This window comes from Rhinoderma darwinii (genome assembly GCF_050947455.1).
Source record: "Rhinoderma darwinii isolate aRhiDar2 chromosome 4 unlocalized genomic scaffold, aRhiDar2.hap1 SUPER_4_unloc_10, whole genome shotgun sequence".
Classification (NCBI taxonomy): Eukaryota; Metazoa; Chordata; class Amphibia; order Anura; family Rhinodermatidae; genus Rhinoderma; species Rhinoderma darwinii.
Genome location: NW_027461754.1, coordinates 94,623 through 113,137, shown reverse-complemented (window position 1 = coordinate 113,137; position 18,515 = coordinate 94,623). Strand labels below are relative to the sequence as shown.

General features: G+C 45.8%; 18 non-coding genes across 18 annotated transcripts; 10 read left to right on the top strand and 8 right to left on the bottom strand.

The window, feature by feature from the left end:
• Positions 1–539: 539 nt before the first annotated feature.
• Positions 540–613, bottom strand: TRNAN-GUU (transfer RNA asparagine (anticodon GUU)). Its single transcript has one exon. It is a non-coding gene; the product is annotated as a tRNA-Asn (tRNA).
• A 1,028-nt stretch (positions 614–1,641) lies between these two features.
• TRNAY-GUA (transfer RNA tyrosine (anticodon GUA)) lies at positions 1,642–1,727 on the top strand. Its single transcript is given in 2 exon segments — positions 1,642–1,678; positions 1,692–1,727. It is a non-coding gene; the product is annotated as a tRNA-Tyr (tRNA).
• Positions 1,728–2,294: 567 nt separating this feature from the next.
• On the bottom strand, positions 2,295–2,368 carry TRNAN-GUU (transfer RNA asparagine (anticodon GUU)). Its single transcript has one exon. It is a non-coding gene; the product is annotated as a tRNA-Asn (tRNA).
• Positions 2,369–3,396: 1,028 nt separating this feature from the next.
• On the top strand, positions 3,397–3,482 carry TRNAY-GUA (transfer RNA tyrosine (anticodon GUA)). Its single transcript is given in 2 exon segments — positions 3,397–3,433; positions 3,447–3,482. It is a non-coding gene; the product is annotated as a tRNA-Tyr (tRNA).
• Positions 3,483–5,151: 1,669 nt separating this feature from the next.
• On the top strand, positions 5,152–5,237 carry TRNAY-GUA (transfer RNA tyrosine (anticodon GUA)). The gene is given in 2 exon segments: positions 5,152–5,188; positions 5,202–5,237. It is a non-coding gene; the product is annotated as a tRNA-Tyr (tRNA).
• A 567-nt stretch (positions 5,238–5,804) lies between these two features.
• Positions 5,805–5,878, bottom strand: TRNAN-GUU (transfer RNA asparagine (anticodon GUU)). Its single transcript has one exon. It is a non-coding gene; the product is annotated as a tRNA-Asn (tRNA).
• Positions 5,879–6,906: 1,028 nt separating this feature from the next.
• On the top strand, positions 6,907–6,992 carry TRNAY-GUA (transfer RNA tyrosine (anticodon GUA)). The gene is given in 2 exon segments: positions 6,907–6,943; positions 6,957–6,992. It is a non-coding gene; the product is annotated as a tRNA-Tyr (tRNA).
• Positions 6,993–7,559: 567 nt separating this feature from the next.
• Positions 7,560–7,633, bottom strand: TRNAN-GUU (transfer RNA asparagine (anticodon GUU)). The gene has a single exon. It is a non-coding gene; the product is annotated as a tRNA-Asn (tRNA).
• Positions 7,634–8,660: 1,027 nt separating this feature from the next.
• On the top strand, positions 8,661–8,746 carry TRNAY-GUA (transfer RNA tyrosine (anticodon GUA)). The gene is given in 2 exon segments: positions 8,661–8,697; positions 8,711–8,746. It is a non-coding gene; the product is annotated as a tRNA-Tyr (tRNA).
• A 567-nt stretch (positions 8,747–9,313) lies between these two features.
• On the bottom strand, positions 9,314–9,387 carry TRNAN-GUU (transfer RNA asparagine (anticodon GUU)). The gene has a single exon. It is a non-coding gene; the product is annotated as a tRNA-Asn (tRNA).
• A 1,028-nt stretch (positions 9,388–10,415) lies between these two features.
• TRNAY-GUA (transfer RNA tyrosine (anticodon GUA)) lies at positions 10,416–10,501 on the top strand. The gene is given in 2 exon segments: positions 10,416–10,452; positions 10,466–10,501. It is a non-coding gene; the product is annotated as a tRNA-Tyr (tRNA).
• Positions 10,502–11,068: 567 nt separating this feature from the next.
• On the bottom strand, positions 11,069–11,142 carry TRNAN-GUU (transfer RNA asparagine (anticodon GUU)). The gene has a single exon. It is a non-coding gene; the product is annotated as a tRNA-Asn (tRNA).
• Positions 11,143–12,169: 1,027 nt separating this feature from the next.
• On the top strand, positions 12,170–12,255 carry TRNAY-GUA (transfer RNA tyrosine (anticodon GUA)). Its single transcript is given in 2 exon segments — positions 12,170–12,206; positions 12,220–12,255. It is a non-coding gene; the product is annotated as a tRNA-Tyr (tRNA).
• A 1,669-nt stretch (positions 12,256–13,924) lies between these two features.
• Positions 13,925–14,010, top strand: TRNAY-GUA (transfer RNA tyrosine (anticodon GUA)). The gene is given in 2 exon segments: positions 13,925–13,961; positions 13,975–14,010. It is a non-coding gene; the product is annotated as a tRNA-Tyr (tRNA).
• Positions 14,011–14,577: 567 nt separating this feature from the next.
• Positions 14,578–14,651, bottom strand: TRNAN-GUU (transfer RNA asparagine (anticodon GUU)). The gene has a single exon. It is a non-coding gene; the product is annotated as a tRNA-Asn (tRNA).
• Positions 14,652–15,679: 1,028 nt separating this feature from the next.
• Positions 15,680–15,765, top strand: TRNAY-GUA (transfer RNA tyrosine (anticodon GUA)). The gene is given in 2 exon segments: positions 15,680–15,716; positions 15,730–15,765. It is a non-coding gene; the product is annotated as a tRNA-Tyr (tRNA).
• Positions 15,766–16,332: 567 nt separating this feature from the next.
• Positions 16,333–16,406, bottom strand: TRNAN-GUU (transfer RNA asparagine (anticodon GUU)). The gene has a single exon. It is a non-coding gene; the product is annotated as a tRNA-Asn (tRNA).
• Positions 16,407–17,444: 1,038 nt separating this feature from the next.
• TRNAY-GUA (transfer RNA tyrosine (anticodon GUA)) lies at positions 17,445–17,530 on the top strand. The gene is given in 2 exon segments: positions 17,445–17,481; positions 17,495–17,530. It is a non-coding gene; the product is annotated as a tRNA-Tyr (tRNA).
• The last annotated feature ends 985 nt before the right edge of the window (positions 17,531–18,515 follow it).

Sequence of the window (18,515 nt, the reverse complement as noted above, 5' to 3'; positions counted from 1 at the left end):
CAACCTGTCGACAAATGCTCTCCCGGTGCCCTCGTCTTCTATCTATTTTCAGAGGGGTCTCTTGTTTGTGTTGGGTATTTGAAATGGGCATCCGACCGAAACTCTCAGTTGAGAGCCACAGTAGGACTTTCTGTAACTCTGACATGCAACTGAAACAAAAAGAGGGTACAATCATCCCTGGGTGGGCTTGAACCACCAACCTTTTGGTTATCAGACAAAAAAAAGTTTTCACAACCTTCAAGCTTTGCTTGAACCTCCCAGTTTCTCATGTCATGTGTCATCTTCTTTGAAACAGAGTGGCGCATGGAAAGACATTTAGGCCCACAACCAAAGAGGGCCAAAGGCTCTGGACCATTCTTTCTACATTGCAACTATGTCATCCAAATCACTGGGATTTTTTTCTCTTCTCAAAATTTTTCACACTGTACATGTTGAAATGGTCTTACAACCGGTGCCCTCCTCTTCTGGCCGAAACTTTAAGTTGAGAGGCACCATAGGATTTTCTGTAACATGCAACTGAGACAAAAAGAGGACACTGCCGTCCCTGGGTGGGCTTGAACCACCAACCTTCCGGTTAACAGCCGAACGCGCTAACCAATTGCGCCACAGAGACAACCACGCTCCCCCACTTTGATTAAAGTCGTAAAAAAGCCACAACATGGTAAATGGAGTATGTTTCTTAGAGGACCTTCTGATCAACACAATAAAAAGAAGAGAATGATAAAACATAACAACTGCGTGGAACTACAGCCGCCAACAAATGGACAATTGCAACACAGAGATGGCCTCCACATTAGCGTCTTAACAACAGTCAGCGGGTAATAGGCTACCCCTCTCTTTTGGAGGTATGGCAGCAGAGTGGCGCAGCGGAAGCGTGCTGGGCCCATAACCCAGAGGTCGATGGATCGAAACCATCCTCTGCTAAGTGCTCTCTTTTACTCACGCCCCCTGTTACAATTTGGCCATTATCCCCGGTCGGAATCACATGTTTTTCTCGTAAAAATAGAATAGAGACCCCCGATCCCTGACCATCTCATTTTCACGACCTTCAGACTATGCTTTTTATACACGCAACCTCCCAGTTTCTCATGCCACATGTTTTCGCCTTTGCAACAAAGTGGCACAGGCAAAGGCTTTTGGGCCCACAACCAAATGGGCCATTGGATCTAGACCATCTTTTCTACGTTGCGACTTTCTTATTTAAATCATTCTGATTTCTTTTCTCTTCCCACAATTCTTCACTCTGTACACTAACGACTCACCTATACTTTTACACCACCCGGCACCCTGTAAGCTCCACGCTCCTTCTGCTTTTACGGGAGAAAGACATCCACACTTAAAAAAAAAAAAAAAAAAAAGCTTAAAGCTACAGGTTGAAAAGTATGTGATGATCACAATTGTGGTGAATCAGGCACCCCAACATGGAAACCAGCATGGACCCCAACATGGACTGCCAGAAGGGGGATTAGCTCAAATGGTAGAGCGCTCGCTTAGCATGCGAGAGGTAACGGGATCGACGCCCGTATTCTCCAAAGTTTTGGTTTGCCGAGTTTTTCAAAGAGCGGGACAATTCTCCTCTGTTTCCCTACTCATGTAACTCATTTGCAAGCTTAGGAAGCACCCGACAACCAGCTCGGCAAGCCTTCGATAGCTCAGCTGGTAGAGCGGAGGACTGTAGTAGAAAATCAGCAATCCTTAGGTCGCTGGTTCAATTCCGGCTCGAAGGAACTTTTGTTAGTCTCATAGATGATGTTTCAACCTGTCGACAAATGCTCTCCCGGTGCCCTCGTCTTCTATCTATTTTCAGAGGGGTCTCTTGTTTGTGTTGGGTATTTGAAATGGGCATCCGACCGAAACTCTCAGTTGAGAGCCACAGTAGGACTTTCTGTAACTCTGACATGCAACTGAAACAAAAAGAGGGTACAATCATCCCTGGGTGGGCTTGAACCACCAACCTTTTGGTTATCAGACAAAAAAAAGTTTTCACAACCTTCAAGCTTTGCTTGAACCTCCCAGTTTCTCATGTCATGTGTCATCTTCTTTGAAACAGAGTGGCGCATGGAAAGACATTTAGGCCCACAACCAAAGAGGGCCAAAGGCTCTGGACCATTCTTTCTACATTGCAACTATGTCATCCAAATCACTGGGATTTTTTTCTCTTCTCAAAATTTTTCACACTGTAGATGTTGAAATGGTCTTACAACCGGTGCCCTCCTCTTCTGGCCGAAACTTTAAGTTGAGAGGCACCATAGGATTTTCTGTAACATGCAACTGAGACAAAAAGAGGACACTGCCGTCCCTGGGTGGGCTTGAACCACCAACCTTCCGGTTAACAGCCGAACGCGCTAACCAATTGCGCCACAGAGACAACCACGCTCCCCCACTTTGATTAAAGTCGTAAAAAAGCCACAACATGGTAAATGGAGTATGTTTCTTAGAGGACCTTCTGATCAACACAATAAAAAGAAGAGAATGATAAAACATAACAACTGCGTGGAACTACAGCCGCCAACAAATGGACAATTGCAACACAGAGATGGCCTCCACATTAGCGTCTTAACAACAGTCAGCGGGTAATAGGCTACCCCTCTCTTTTGGAGGTATGGCAGCAGAGTGGCGCAGCGGAAGCGTGCTGGGCCCATAACCCAGAGGTCGATGGATCGAAACCATCCTCTGCTAAGTGCTCTCTTTTACTCACGCCCCCTGTTACAATTTGGCCATTATCCCCGGTCGGAATCACATGTTTTTCTCGTAAAAATAGAATAGAGACCCCCGATCCCTGACCATCTCATTTTCACGACCTTCAGACTATGCTTTTTATACACGCAACCTCCCAGTTTCTCATGCCACATGTTTTCGCCTTTGCAACAAAGTGGCACAGGCAAAGGCTTTTGGGCCCACAACCAAATGGGCCATTGGATCTAGACCATCTTTTCTACGTTGCGACTTTCTTATTTAAATCATTCTGATTTCTTTTCTCTTCCCACAATTCTTCACTCTGTACACTAACGACTCACCTATACTTTTACACCACCCGGCACCCTGTAAGCTCCACGCTCCTTCTGCTTTTACGGGAGAAAGACATCCACACTTAAAAAAAAAAAAAAAAAAAAGCTTCAAGCTACAGGTTGAAAAGTATGTGATGATCACAATTGTGGTGAATCAGGCACCCCAACATGGAAACCAGCATGGACCCCAACATGGACTGCCAGAAGGGGGATTAGCTCAAATGGTAGAGCGCTCGCTTAGCATGCGAGAGGTAACGGGATCGACGCCCGTATTCTCCAAAGTTTTGGTTTGCCGAGTTTTTCAAAGAGCGGGACAATTCTCCTCTGTTTCCCTACTCATGTAACTCATTTGCAAGCTTAGGAAGCACCCGACAACCAGCTCGGCAAGCCTTCGATAGCTCAGCTGGTAGAGCGGAGGACTGTAGTAGAAGATCAGCAATCCTTAGGTCGCTGGTTCAATTCCGGCTCGAAGGAACTTTTGTTAGTCTCATAGATGATGTTTCAACCTGTCGACAAATGCTCTCCCGGTGCCCTCGTCTTCTATCTATTTTCAGAGGGGTCTCTTGTTTGTGTTGGGTATTTGAAATGGGCATCCGACCGAAACTCTCAGTTGAGAGCCACAGTAGGACTTTCTGTAACTCTGACATGCAACTGAAACAAAAAGAGGGTACAATCATCCCTGGGTGGGCTTGAACCACCAACCTTTTGGTTATCAGACAAAAAAAAGTTTTCACAACCTTCAAGCTTTGCTTGAACCTCCCAGTTTCTCATGTCATGTGTCATCTTCTTTGAAACAGAGTGGCGCATGGAAAGACATTTAGGCCCACAACCAAAGAGGGCCAAAGGCTCTGGACCATTCTTTCTACATTGCAACTATGTCATCCAAATCACTGGGATTTTTTTCTCTTCTCAAAATTTTTCACACTGTACATGTTGAAATGGTCTTACAACCGGTGCCCTCCTCTTCTGGCCGAAACTTTAAGTTGAGAGGCACCATAGGATTTTCTGTAACATGCAACTGAGACAAAAAGAGGACACTGCCGTCCCTGGGTGGGCTTGAACCACCAACCTTCCAGTTAACAGCCGAACGCGCTAACCAATTGCGCCACAGAGACAACCACGCTCCCCCACTTTGATTAAAGTCGTAAAAAAGCCACAACATGGTAAATGGAGTATGTTTCTTAGAGGACCTTCTGATCAACACAATAAAAAGAAGAGAATGATAAAACATAACAACTGCGTGGAACTACAGCCGCCAACAAATGGACAATTGCAACACAGAGATGGCCTCCACATTAGCGTCTTAACAACAGTCAGCGGGTAATAGGCTACCCCTCTCTTTTGGAGGTATGGCAGCAGAGTGGCGCAGCGGAAGCGTGCTGGGCCCATAACCCAGAGGTCGATGGATCGAAACCATCCTCTGCTAAGTGCTCTCTTTTACTCACGCCCCCTGTTACAATTTGGCCATTATCCCCGGTCGGAATCACATGTTTTTCTCGTAAAAATAGAATAGAGACCCCCGATCCCTGACCATCTCATTTTCACGACCTTCAGACTATGCTTTTTATACACGCAACCTCCCAGTTTCTCATGCCACATGTTTTCGCCTTTGCAACAAAGTGGCACAGGCAAAGGCTTTTGGGCCCACAACCAAATGGGCCATTGGATCTAGACCATCTTTTCTACGTTGCGACTTTCTTATTTAAATCATTCTGATTTCTTTTCTCTTCCCACAATTCTTCACTCTGTACACTAACGACTCACCTATACTTTTACACCACCCGGCACCCTGTAAGCTCCACGCTCCTTCTGCTTTTACGGGAGAAAGACATCCACACTTAAAAAAAAAAAAAAAAAAAAGCTTAAAGCTACAGGTTGAAAAGTATGTGATGATCACAATTGTGGTGAATCAGGCACCCCAACATGGAAACCAGCATGGACCCCAACATGGACTGCCAGAAGGGGGATTAGCTCAAATGGTAGAGCGCTCGCTTAGCATGCGAGAGGTAACGGGATCGACGCCCGTATTCTCCAAAGTTTTGGTTTGCCGAGTTTTTCAAAGAGCGGGACAATTCTCCTCTGTTTCCCTACTCATGTAACTCATTTGCAAGCTTAGGAAGCACCCGACAACCAGCTCGGCAAGCCTTCGATAGCTCAGCTGGTAGAGCGGAGGACTGTAGTAGAAAATCAGCAATCCTTAGGTCGCTGGTTCAATTCCGGCTCGAAGGAACTTTTGTTAGTCTCATAGATGATGTTTCAACCTGTCGACAAATGCTCTCCCGGTGCCCTCGTCTTCTATCTATTTTCAGAGGGGTCTCTTGTTTGTGTTGGGTATTTGAAATGGGCATCCGACCGAAACTCTCAGTTGAGAGCCACAGTAGGACTTTCTGTAACTCTGACATGCAACTGAAACAAAAAGAGGGTACAATCATCCCTGGGTGGGCTTGAACCACCAACCTTTTGGTTATCAGACAAAAAAAAGTTTTCACAACCTTCAAGCTTTGCTTGAACCTCCCAGTTTCTCATGTCATGTGTCATCTTCTTTGAAACAGAGTGGCGCATGGAAAGACATTTAGGCCCACAACCAAAGAGGGCCAAAGGCTCTGGACCATTCTTTCTACATTGCAACTATGTCATCCAAATCACTGGGATTTTTTTCTCTTCTCAAAAATTTTCACACTGTACATGTTGAAATGGTCTTACAACCGGTGCCCTCCTCTTCTGGCCGAAACTTTAAGTTGAGAGGCACCATAGGATTTTCTGTAACATGCAACTGAGACAAAAAGAGGACACTGCCGTCCCTGGGTGGGCTTGAACCACCAACCTTCCGGTTAACAGCCGAACGCGCTAACCAATTGCGCCACAGAGACAACCACGCTCCCCCACTTTGATTAAAGTCGTAAAAAAGCCACAACATGGTAAATGGAGTATGTTTCTTAGAGGACCTTCTGATCAACACAATAAAAAGAAGAGAATGATAAAACATAACAACTGCGTGGAACTACAGCCGCCAACAAATGGACAATTGCAACACAGAGATGGCCTCCACATTAGCGTCTTAACAACAGTCAGCGGGTAATAGGCTACCCCTCTCTTTTGGAGGTATGGCAGCAGAGTGGCGCAGCGGAAGCGTGCTGGGCCCATAACCCAGAGGTCGATGGATCGAAACCATCCTCTGCTAAGTGCTCTCTTTTACTCACGCCCCCTGTTACAATTTGGCCATTATCCCCGGTCGGAATCACATGTTTTTCTCGTAAAAATAGAATAGAGACCCCCGATCCCTGACCATCTCATTTTCACGACCTTCAGACTATGCTTTTTATACACGCAACCTCCCAGTTTCTCATGCCACATGTTTTCGCCTTTGCAACAAAGTGGCACAGGCAAAGGCTTTTGGGCCCACAACCAAATGGGCCATTGGATCTAGACCATCTTTTCTACGTTGCGACTTTCTTATTTAAATCATTCTGATTTCTTTTCTCTTCCCACAATTCTTCACTCTGTACACTAACGACTCACCTATACTTTTACACCACCCGGCACCCTGTAAGCTCCACGCTCCTTCTGCTTTTACGGGAGAAAGACATCCACACTTAAAAAAAAATAAAAAAAAAAGCTTAAAGCTACAGGTTGAAAAGTATGTGATGATCACAATTGTGGTGAATCAGGCACCCCAACATGGAAACCAGCATGGACCCCAACATGGACTGCCAGAAGGGGGATTAGCTCAAATGGTAGAGCGCTCGCTTAGCATGCGAGAGGTAACGGGATCGACGCCCGTATTCTCCAAAGTTTTGGTTTGCCGAGTTTTTCAAAGAGCGGGACAATTCTCCTCTGTTTCCCTACTCATGTAACTCATTTGCAAGCTTAGGAAGCACCCGACAACCAGCTCGGCAAGCCTTCGATAGCTCAGCTGGTAGAGCGGAGGACTGTAGTAGAAAATCAGCAATCCTTAGGTCGCTGGTTCAATTCCGGCTCGAAGGAACTTTTGTTAGTCTCATAGATGATGTTTCAACCTGTCGACAAATGCTCTCCCGGTGCCCTCGTCTTCTATCTATTTTCAGAGGGGTCTCTTGTTTGTGTTGGGTATTTGAAATGGGCATCCGACCGAAACTCTCAGTTGAGAGCCACAGTAGGACTTTCTGTAACTCTGACATGCAACTGAAACAAAAAGAGGGTACAATCATCCCTGGGTGGGCTTGAACCACCAACCTTTTGGTTATCAGACAAAAAAAAGTTTTCACAACCTTCAAGCTTTGCTTGAACCTCCCAGTTTCTCATGTCATGTGTCATCTTCTTTGAAACAGAGTGGCGCATGGAAAGACATTTAGGCCCACAACCAAAGAGGGCCAAAGGCTCTGGACCATTCTTTCTACATTGCAACTATGTCATCCAAATCACTGGGATTTTTTTCTCTTCTCAAAATTTTTCACACTGTACATGTTGAAATGGTCTTACAACCGGTGCCCTCCTCTTCTGGCCGAAACTTTAAGTTGAGAGGCACCATAGGATTTTCTGTAACATGCAACTGAGACAAAAAGAGGACACTGCCGTCCCTGGGTGGGCTTGAACCACCAACCTTCCGGTTAACAGCCGAACGCGCTAACCAATTGCGCCACAGAGACAACCACGCTCCCCCACTTTGATTAAAGTCGTAAAAAAGCCACAACATGGTAAATGGAGTATGTTTCTTAGAGGACCTTCTGATCAACACAATAAAAAGAAGAGAATGATAAAACATAACAACTGCGTGGAACTACAGCCGCCAACAAATGGACAATTGCAACACAGAGATGGCCTCCACATTAGCGTCTTAACAACAGTCAGCGGGTAATAGGCTACCCCTCTCTTTTGGAGGTATGGCAGCAGAGTGGCGCAGCGGAAGCGTGCTGGGCCCATAACCCAGAGGTCGATGGATCGAAACCATCCTCTGCTAAGTGCTCTCTTTTACTCACGCCCCCTGTTACAATTTGGCCATTATCCCCGGTCGGAATCACATGTTTTTCTCGTAAAAATAGAATAGAGACCCCCGATCCCTGACCATCTCATTTTCACGACCTTCAGACTATGCTTTTTATACACGCAACCTCCCAGTTTCTCATGCCACATGTTTTCGCCTTTGCAACAAAGTGGCACAGGCAAAGGCTTTTGGGCCCACAACCAAATGGGCCATTGGATCTAGACCATCTTTTCTACGTTGCGACTTTCTTATTTAAATCATTCTGATTTCTTTTCTCTTCCCACAATTCTTCACTCTGTACACTAACGACTCACCTATACTTTTACACCACCCGGCACCCTGTAAGCTCCACGCTCCTTCTGCTTTTACGGGAGAAAGACATCCACACTTAAAAAAAAAAAAAAAAAAAGCTTAAAGCTACAGGTTGAAAAGTATGTGATGATCACAATTGTGGTGAATCAGGCACCCCAACATGGAAACCAGCATGGACCCCAACATGGACTGCCAGAAGGGGGATTAGCTCAAATGGTAGAGCGCTCGCTTAGCATGCGAGAGGTAACGGGATCGACGCCCGTATTCTCCAAAGTTTTGGTTTGCCGAGTTTTTCAAAGAGCGGGACAATTCTCCTCTGTTTCCCTACTCATGTAACTCATTTGCAAGCTTAGGAAGCACCCGACAACCAGCTCGGCAAGCCTTCGATAGCTCAGCTGGTAGAGCGGAGGACTGTAGTAGAAAATCAGCAATCCTTAGGTCGCTGGTTCAATTCCGGCTCGAAGGAACTTTTGTTAGTCTCATAGATGATGTTTCAACCTGTCGACAAATGCTCTCCCGGTGCCCTCGTCTTCTATCTATTTTCAGAGGGGTCTCTTGTTTGTGTTGGGTATTTGAAATGGGCATCCGACCGAAACTCTCAGTTGAGAGCCACAGTAGGACTTTCTGTAACTCTGACATGCAACTGAAACAAAAAGAGGGTACAATCATCCCTGGGTGGGCTTGAACCACCAACCTTTTGGTTATCAGACAAAAAAAAGTTTTCACAACCTTCAAGCTTTGCTTGAACCTCCCAGTTTCTCATGTCATGTGTCATCTTCTTTGAAACAGAGTGGCGCATGGAAAGACATTTAGGCCCACAACCAAAGAGGGCCAAAGGCTCTGGACCATTCTTTCTACATTGCAACTATGTCATCCAAATCACTGGGATTTTTTTCTCTTCTCAAAATTTTTCACACTGTACATGTTGAAATGGTCTTACAACCGGTGCCCTCCTCTTCTGGCCGAAACTTTAAGTTGAGAGGCACCATAGGATTTTCTGTAACATGCAACTGAGACAAAAAGAGGACACTGCCGTCCCTGGGTGGGCTTGAACCACCAACCTTCCGGTTAACAGCCGAACGCGCTAACCAATTGCGCCACAGAGACAACCACGCTCCCCCACTTTGATTAAAGTCGTAAAAAAGCCACAACATGGTAAATGGAGTATGTTTCTTAGAGGACCTTCTGATCAACACAATAAAAAGAAGAGAATGATAAAACATAACAACTGCGTGGAACTACAGCCGCCAACAAATGGACAATTGCAACACAGAGATGGCCTCCACATTAGCGTCTTAACAACAGTCAGCGGGTAATAGGCTACCCCTCTCTTTTGGAGGTATGGCAGCAGAGTGGCGCAGCGGAAGCGTGCTGGGCCCATAACCCAGAGGTCGATGGATCGAAACCATCCTCTGCTAAGTGCTCTCTTTTACTCACGCCCCCTGTTACAATTTGGCCATTATCCCCGGTCGGAATCACATGTTTTTCTCGTAAAAATAGAATAGAGACCCCCGATCCCTGACCATCTCATTTTCACGACCTTCAGACTATGCTTTTTATACACGCAACCTCCCAGTTTCTCATGCCACATGTTTTCGCCTTTGCAACAAAGTGGCACAGGCAAAGGCTTTTGGGCCCACAACCAAATGGGCCATTGGATCTAGACCATCTTTTCTACGTTGCGACTTTCTTATTTAAATCATTCTGATTTCTTTTCTCTTCCCACAATTCTTCACTCTGTACACTAACGACTCACCTATACTTTTACACCACCCGGCACCCTGTAAGCTCCACGCTCCTTCTGCTTTTACGGGAGAAAGACATCCACACTTAAAAAAAAAAAAAAAAAAAAGCTTAAAGCTACAGGTTGAAAAGTATGTGATGATCACAATTGTGGTGAATCAGGCACCCCAACATGGAAACCAGCATGGACCCCAACATGGACTGCCAGAAGGGGGATTAGCTCAAATGGTAGAGCGCTCGCTTAGCATGCGAGAGGTAACGGGATCGACGCCCGTATTCTCCAAAGTTTTGGTTTGCCGAGTTTTTCAAAGAGCGGGACAATTCTCCTCTGTTTCCCTACTCATGTAACTCATTTGCAAGCTTAGGAAGCACCCGACAACCAGCTCGGCAAGCCTTCGATAGCTCAGCTGGTAGAGCGGAGGACTGTAGTAGAAAATCAGCAATCCTTAGGTCGCTGGTTCAATTCCGGCTCGAAGGAACTTTTGTTAGTCTCATAGATGATGTTTCAACCTGTCGACAAATGCTCTCCCGGTGCCCTCGTCTTCTATCTATTTTCAGAGGGGTCTCTTGTTTGTGTTGGGTATTTGAAATGGGCATCCGACCGAAACTCTCAGTTGAGAGCCACAGTAGGACTTTCTGTAACTCTGACATGCAACTGAAACAAAAAGAGGGTACAATCATCCCTGGGTGGGCTTGAACCACCAACCTTTTGGTTATCAGACAAAAAAAAGTTTTCACAACCTTCAAGCTTTGCTTGAACCTCCCAGTTTCTCATGTCATGTGTCATCTTCTTTGAAACAGAGTGGCGCATGGAAAGACATTTAGGCCCACAACCAAAGAGGGCCAAAGGCTCTGGACCATTCTTTCTACATTGCAACTATGTCATCCAAATCACTGGGATTTTTTTCTCTTCTCAAAATTTTTCACACTGTAGATGTTGAAATGGTCTTACAACCGGTGCCCTCCTCTTCTGGCCGAAACTTTAAGTTGAGAGGCACCATAGGATTTTCTGTAACATGCAACTGAGACAAAAAGAGGACACTGCCGTCCCTGGGTGGGCTTGAACCACCAACCTTCCGGTTAACAGCCGAACGCGCTAACCAATTGCGCCACAGAGACAACCACGCTCCCCCACTTTGATTAAAGTCGTAAAAAAGCCACAACATGGTAAATGGAGTATGTTTCTTAGAGGACCTTCTGATCAACACAATAAAAAGAAGAGAATGATAAAACATAACAACTGCGTGGAACTACAGCCGCCAACAAATGGACAATTGCAACACAGAGATGGCCTCCACATTAGCGTCTTAACAACAGTCAGCGGGTAATAGGCTACCCCTCTCTTTTGGAGGTATGGCAGCAGAGTGGCGCAGCGGAAGCGTGCTGGGCCCATAACCCAGAGGTCGATGGATCGAAACCATCCTCTGCTAAGTGCTCTCTTTTACTCACGCCCCCTGTTACAATTTGGCCATTATCCCCGGTCGGAATCACATGTTTTTCTCGTAAAAATAGAATAGAGACCCCCGATCCCTGACCATCTCATTTTCACGACCTTCAGACTATGCTTTTTATACACGCAACCTCCCAGTTTCTCATGCCACATGTTTTCGCCTTTGCAACAAAGTGGCACAGGCAAAGGCTTTTGGGCCCACAACCAAATGGGCCATTGGATCTAGACCATCTTTTCTACGTTGCGACTTTCTTATTTAAATCATTCTGATTTCTTTTCTCTTCCCACAATTCTTCACTCTGTACACTAACGACTCACCTATACTTTTACACCACCCGGCACCCTGTAAGCTCCACGCTCCTTCTGCTTTTACGGGAGAAAGACATCCACACTTAAAAAAAAAAAAAAAAAAAGCTTAAAGCTACAGGTTGAAAAGTATGTGATGATCACAATTGTGGTGAATCAGGCACCCCAACATGGAAACCAGCATGGACCCCAACATGGACTGCCAGAAGGGGGATTAGCTCAAATGGTAGAGCGCTCGCTTAGCATGCGAGAGGTAACGGGATCGACGCCCGTATTCTCCAAAGTTTTGGTTTGCCGAGTTTTTCAAAGAGCGGGACAATTCTCCTCTGTTTCCCTACTCATGTAACTCATTTGCAAGCTTAGGAAGCACCCGACAACCAGCTCGGCAAGCCTTCGATAGCTCAGCTGGTAGAGCGGAGGACTGTAGTAGAAGATCAGCAATCCTTAGGTCGCTGGTTCAATTCCGGCTCGAAGGAACTTTTGTTAGTCTCATAGATGATGTTTCAACCTGTCGACAAATGCTCTCCCGGTGCCCTCGTCTTCTATCTATTTTCAGAGGGGTCTCTTGTTTGTGTTGGGTATTTGAAATGGGCATCCGACCGAAACTCTCAGTTGAGAGCCACAGTAGGACTTTCTGTAACTCTGACATGCAACTGAAACAAAAAGAGGGTACAATCATCCCTGGGTGGGCTTGAACCACCAACCTTTTGGTTATCAGACAAAAAAAAGTTTTCACAACCTTCAAGCTTTGCTTGAACCTCCCAGTTTCTCATGTCATGTGTCATCTTCTTTGAAACAGAGTGGCGCATGGAAAGACATTTAGGCCCACAACCAAAGAGGGCCAAAGGCTCTGGACCATTCTTTCTACATTGCAACTATGTCATCCAAATCACTGGGATTTTTTTCTCTTCTCAAAATTTTTCACACTGTACATGTTGAAATGGTCTTACAACCGGTGCCCTCCTCTTCTGGCCGAAACTTTAAGTTGAGAGGCACCATAGGATTTTCTGTAACATGCAACTGAGACAAAAAGAGGACACTGCCGTCCCTGGGTGGGCTTGAACCACCAACCTTCCAGTTAACAGCCGAACGCGCTAACCAATTGCGCCACAGAGACAACCACGCTCCCCCACTTTGATTAAAGTCGTAAAAAAGCCACAACATGGTAAATGGAGTATGTTTCTTAGAGGACCTTCTGATCAACACAATAAAAAGAAGAGAATGATAAAACATAACAACTGCGTGGAACTACAGCCGCCAACAAATGGACAATTGCAACACAGAGATGGCCTCCACATTAGCGTCTTAACAACAGTCAGCGGGTAATAGGCTACCCCTCTCTTTTGGAGGTATGGCAGCAGAGTGGCGCAGCGGAAGCGTGCTGGGCCCATAACCCAGAGGTCGATGGATCGAAACCATCCTCTGCTAAGTGCTCTCTTTTACTCACGCCCCCTGTTACAATTTGGCCATTATCCCCGGTCGGAATCACATGTTTTTCTCGTAAAAATAGAATAGAGACCCCCGATCCCTGACCATCTCATTTTCACGACCTTCAGACTATGCTTTTTATACACGCAACCTCCCAGTTTCTCATGCCACATGTTTTCGCCTTTGCAACAAAGTGGCACAGGCAAAGGCTTTTGGGCCCACAACCAAATGGGCCATTGGATCTAGACCATCTTTTCTACGTTGCGACTTTCTTATTTAAATCATTCTGATTTCTTTTCTCTTCCCACAATTCTTCACTCTGTACACTAACGACTCACCTATACTTTTACACCACCCGGCACCCTGTAAGCTCCACGCTCCTTCTGCTTTTACGGGAGAAAGACATCCACACTTAAAAAAAAAAAAAAAAAAAAGCTTAAAGCTACAGGTTGAAAAGTATGTGATGATCACAATTGTGGTGAATCAGGCACCCCAACATGGAAACCAGCATGGACCCCAACATGGACTGCCAGAAGGGGGATTAGCTCAAATGGTAGAGCGCTCGCTTAGCATGCGAGAGGTAACGGGATCGACGCCCGTATTCTCCAAAGTTTTGGTTTGCCGAGTTTTTCAAAGAGCGGGACAATTCTCCTCTGTTTCCCTACTCATGTAACTCATTTGCAAGCTTAGGAAGCACCCGACAACCAGCTCGGCAAGCCTTCGATAGCTCAGCTGGTAGAGCGGAGGACTGTAGTAGAAAATCAGCAATCCTTAGGTCGCTGGTTCAATTCCGGCTCGAAGGAACTTTTGTTAGTCTCATAGATGATGTTTCAACCTGTCGACAAATGCTCTCCCGGTGCCCTCGTCTTCTATCTATTTTCAGAGGGGTCTCTTGTTTGTGTTGGGTATTTGAAATGGGCATCCGACCGAAACTCTCAGTTGAGAGCCACAGTAGGACTTTCTGTAACTCTGACATGCAACTGAAACAAAAAGAGGGTACAATCATCCCTGGGTGGGCTTGAACCACCAACCTTTTGGTTATCAGACAAAAAAAAGTTTTCACAACCTTCAAGCTTTGCTTGAACCTCCCAGTTTCTCATGTCATGTGTCATCTTCTTTGAAACAGAGTGGCGCATGGAAAGACATTTAGGCCCACAACCAAAGAGGGCCAAAGGCTCTGGACCATTCTTTCTACATTGCAACTATGTCATCCAAATCACTGGGATTTTTTTCTCTTCTCAAAAATTTTCACACTGTACATGTTGAAATGGTCTTACAACCGGTGCCCTCCTCTTCTGGCCGAAACTTTAAGTTGAGAGGCACCATAGGATTTTCTGTAACATGCAACTGAGACAAAAAGAGGACACTGCCGTCCCTGGGTGGGCTTGAACCACCAACCTTCCGGTTAACAGCCGAACGCGCTAACCAATTGCGCCACAGAGACAACCACGCTCCCCCACTTTGATTAAAGTCGTAAAAAAGCCACAACATGGTAAATGGAGTATGTTTCTTAGAGGACCTTCTGATCAACACAATAAAAAGAAGAGAATGATAAAACATAACAACTGCGTGGAACTACAGCCGCCAACAAATGGACAATTGCAACACAGAGATGGCCTCCACATTAGCGTCTTAACAACAGTCAGCGGGTAATAGGCTACCCCTCTCTTTTGGAGGTATGGCAGCAGAGTGGCGCAGCGGAAGCGTGCTGGGCCCATAACCCAGAGGTCGATGGATCGAAACCATCCTCTGCTAAGTGCTCTCTTTTACTCACGCCCCCTGTTACAATTTGGCCATTATCCCCGGTCGGAATCACATGTTTTTCTCGTAAAAATAGAATAGAGACCCCCGATCCCTGACCATCTCATTTTCACGACCTTCAGACTATGCTTTTTATACACGCAACCTCCCAGTTTCTCATGCCACATGTTTTCGCCTTTGCAACAAAGTGGCACAGGCAAAGGCTTTTGGGCCCACAACCAAATGGGCCATTGGATCTAGACCATCTTTTCTACGTTGCGACTTTCTTATTTAAATCATTCTGATTTCTTTTCTCTTCCCACAATTCTTCACTCTGTACACTAACGACTCACCTATACTTTTACACCACCCGGCACCCTGTAAGCTCCACGCTCCTTCTGCTTTTACGGGAGAAAGACATCCACACTTAAAAAAAAATAAAAAAAAAAGCTTAAAGCTACAGGTTGAAAAGTATGTGATGATCACAATTGTGGTGAATCAGGCACCCCAACATGGAAACCAGCATGGACCCCAACATGGACTGCCAGAAGGGGGATTAGCTCAAATGGTAGAGCGCTCGCTTAGCATGCGAGAGGTAACGGGATCGACGCCCGTATTCTCCAAAGTTTTGGTTTGCCGAGTTTTTCAAAGAGCGGGACAATTCTCCTCTGTTTCCCTACTCATGTAACTCATTTGCAAGCTTAGGAAGCACCCGACAACCAGCTCGGCAAGCCTTCGATAGCTCAGCTGGTAGAGCGGAGGACTGTAGTAGAAAATCAGCAATCCTTAGGTCGCTGGTTCAATTCCGGCTCGAAGGAACTTTTGTTAGTCTCATAGATGATGTTTCAACCTGTCGACAAATGCTCTCCCGGTGCCCTCGTCTTCTATCTATTTTCAGAGGGGTCTCTTGTTTGTGTTGGGTATTTGAAATGGGCATCCGACCGAAACTCTCAGTTGAGAGCCACAGTAGGACTTTCTGTAACTCTGACATGCAACTGAAACAAAAAGAGGGTACAATCATCCCTGGGTGGGCTTGAACCACCAACCTTTTGGTTATCAGACAAAAAAAAGTTTTCACAACCTTCAAGCTTTGCTTGAACCTCCCAGTTTCTCATGTCATGTGTCATCTTCTTTGAAACAGAGTGGCGCATGGAAAGACATTTAGGCCCACAACCAAAGAGGGCCAAAGGCTCTGGACCATTCTTTCTACATTGCAACTATGTCATCCAAATCACTGGGATTTTTTTCTCTTCTCAAAATTTTTCACACTGTACATGTTGAAATGGTCTTACAACCGGTGCCCTCCTCTTCTGGCCGAAACTTTAAGTTGAGAGGCACCATAGGATTTTCTGTAACATGCAACTGAGACAAAAAGAGGACACTGCCGTCCCTGGGTGGGCTTGAACCACCAACCTTCCGGTTAACAGCCGAACGCGCTAACCAATTGCGCCACAGAGACAACCACGCTCCCCCACTTTGATTAAAGTCGTAAAAAAGCCACAACATGGTAAATGGAGTATGTTTCTTAGAGGACCTTCTGATCAACACAATAAAAAGAAGAGAATGATAAAACATAACAACTGCGTGGAACTACAGCCGCCAACAAATGGACAATTGCAACACAGAGATGGCCTCCACATTAGCGTCTTAACAACAGTCAGCGGGTAATAGGCTACCCCTCTCTTTTGGAGGTATGGCAGCAGAGTGGCGCAGCGGAAGCGTGCTGGGCCCATAACCCAGAGGTCGATGGATCGAAACCATCCTCTGCTAAGTGCTCTCTTTTACTCACGCCCCCTGTTACAATTTGGCCATTATCCCCGGTCGGAATCACATGTTTTTCTCGTAAAAATAGAATAGAGACCCCCGATCCCTGACCATCTCATTTTCACGACCTTCAGACTATGCTTTTTATACACGCAACCTCCCAGTTTCTCATGCCACATGTTTTCGCCTTTGCAACAAAGTGGCACAGGCAAAGGCTTTTGGGCCCACAACCAAATGGGCCATTGGATCTAGACCATCTTTTCTACGTTGCGACTTTCTTATTTAAATCATTCTGATTTCTTTTCTCTTCCCACAATTCTTCACTCTGTACACTAACGACTCACCTATACTTTTACACCACCCGGCACCCTGTAAGCTCCACGCTCCTTCTGCTTTTACGGGAGAAAGACATCCACACTTAAAAAAAAAACATAAAAAAAAAAAAAAAAACCTTAAAGCTACAGGTTGAAAAGTATGTGATGATCACAATTGTGGTGAATCAGGCACCCCAACATGGAAACCAGCATGGACCCCAACATGGACTGCCAGAAGGGGGATTAGCTCAAATGGTAGAGCGCTCGCTTAGCATGCGAGAGGTAACGGGATCGACGCCCGTATTCTCCAAAGTTTTGGTTTGCCGAGTTTTTCAAAGAGCGGGACAATTCTCCTCTGTTTCCCTACTCATGTAACTCATTTGCAAGCTTAGGAAGCACCCGACAACCAGCTCGGCAAGCCTTCGATAGCTCAGCTGGTAGAGCGGAGGACTGTAGTAGAAAATCAGCAATCCTTAGGTCGCTGGTTCAATTCCGGCTCGAAGGAACTTTTGTTAGTCTCATAGATGATGTTTCAACCTGTCGACAAATGCTCTCCCGGTGCCCTCGTCTTCTATCTATTTTCAGAGGGGTCTCTTGTTTGTGTTGGGTATTTGAAATGGGCATCCGACCGAAACTCTCAGTTGAGAGCCACAGTAGGACTTTCTGTAACTCTGACATGCAACTGAAACAAAAAGAGGGTACAATCATCCCTGGGTGGGCTTGAACCACCAACCTTTTGGTTATCAGACAAAAAAAAGTTTTCACAACCTTCAAGCTTTGCTTGAACCTCCCAGTTTCTCATGTCATGTGTCATCTTCTTTGAAACAGAGTGGCGCATGGAAAGACATTTAGGCCCACAACCAAAGAGGGCCAAAGGCTCTGGACCATTCTTTCTACATTGCAACTATGTCATCCAAATCACTGGGATTTTTTTCTCTTCTCAAAATTTTTCACACTGTACATGTTGAAATGGTCTTACAACCGGTGCCCTCCTCTTCTGGCCGAAACTTTAAGTTGAGAGGCACCATAGGATTTTCTGTAACATGCAACTGAGACAAAAAGAGGACACTGCCGTCCCTGGTGGGCTTGAACCACCAACCTTCCGGTTAACAGCCGAACGCGCTAACCAATTGCGCCACAGAGACAACCACGCTCCCCCACTTTGATTAAAGTCGTAAAAAAGCCACAACATGGTAAATGGAGTATGTTTCTTAGAGGACCTTCTGATCAACACAATAAAAAGAAGAGAATGATAAAACATAACAACTGCGTGGAACTACAGCCGCCAACAAATGGACAATTGCAACACAGAGATGGCCTCCACATTAGCGTCTTAACAACAGTCAGCGGGTAATAGGCTACCCCTCTCTTTTGGAGGTATGGCAGCAGAGTGGCGCAGCGGAAGCGTGCTGGGCCCATAACCCAGAGGTCGATGGATCGAAACCATCCTCTGCTAAGTGCTCTCTTTTACTCACGCCCCCTGTTACAAT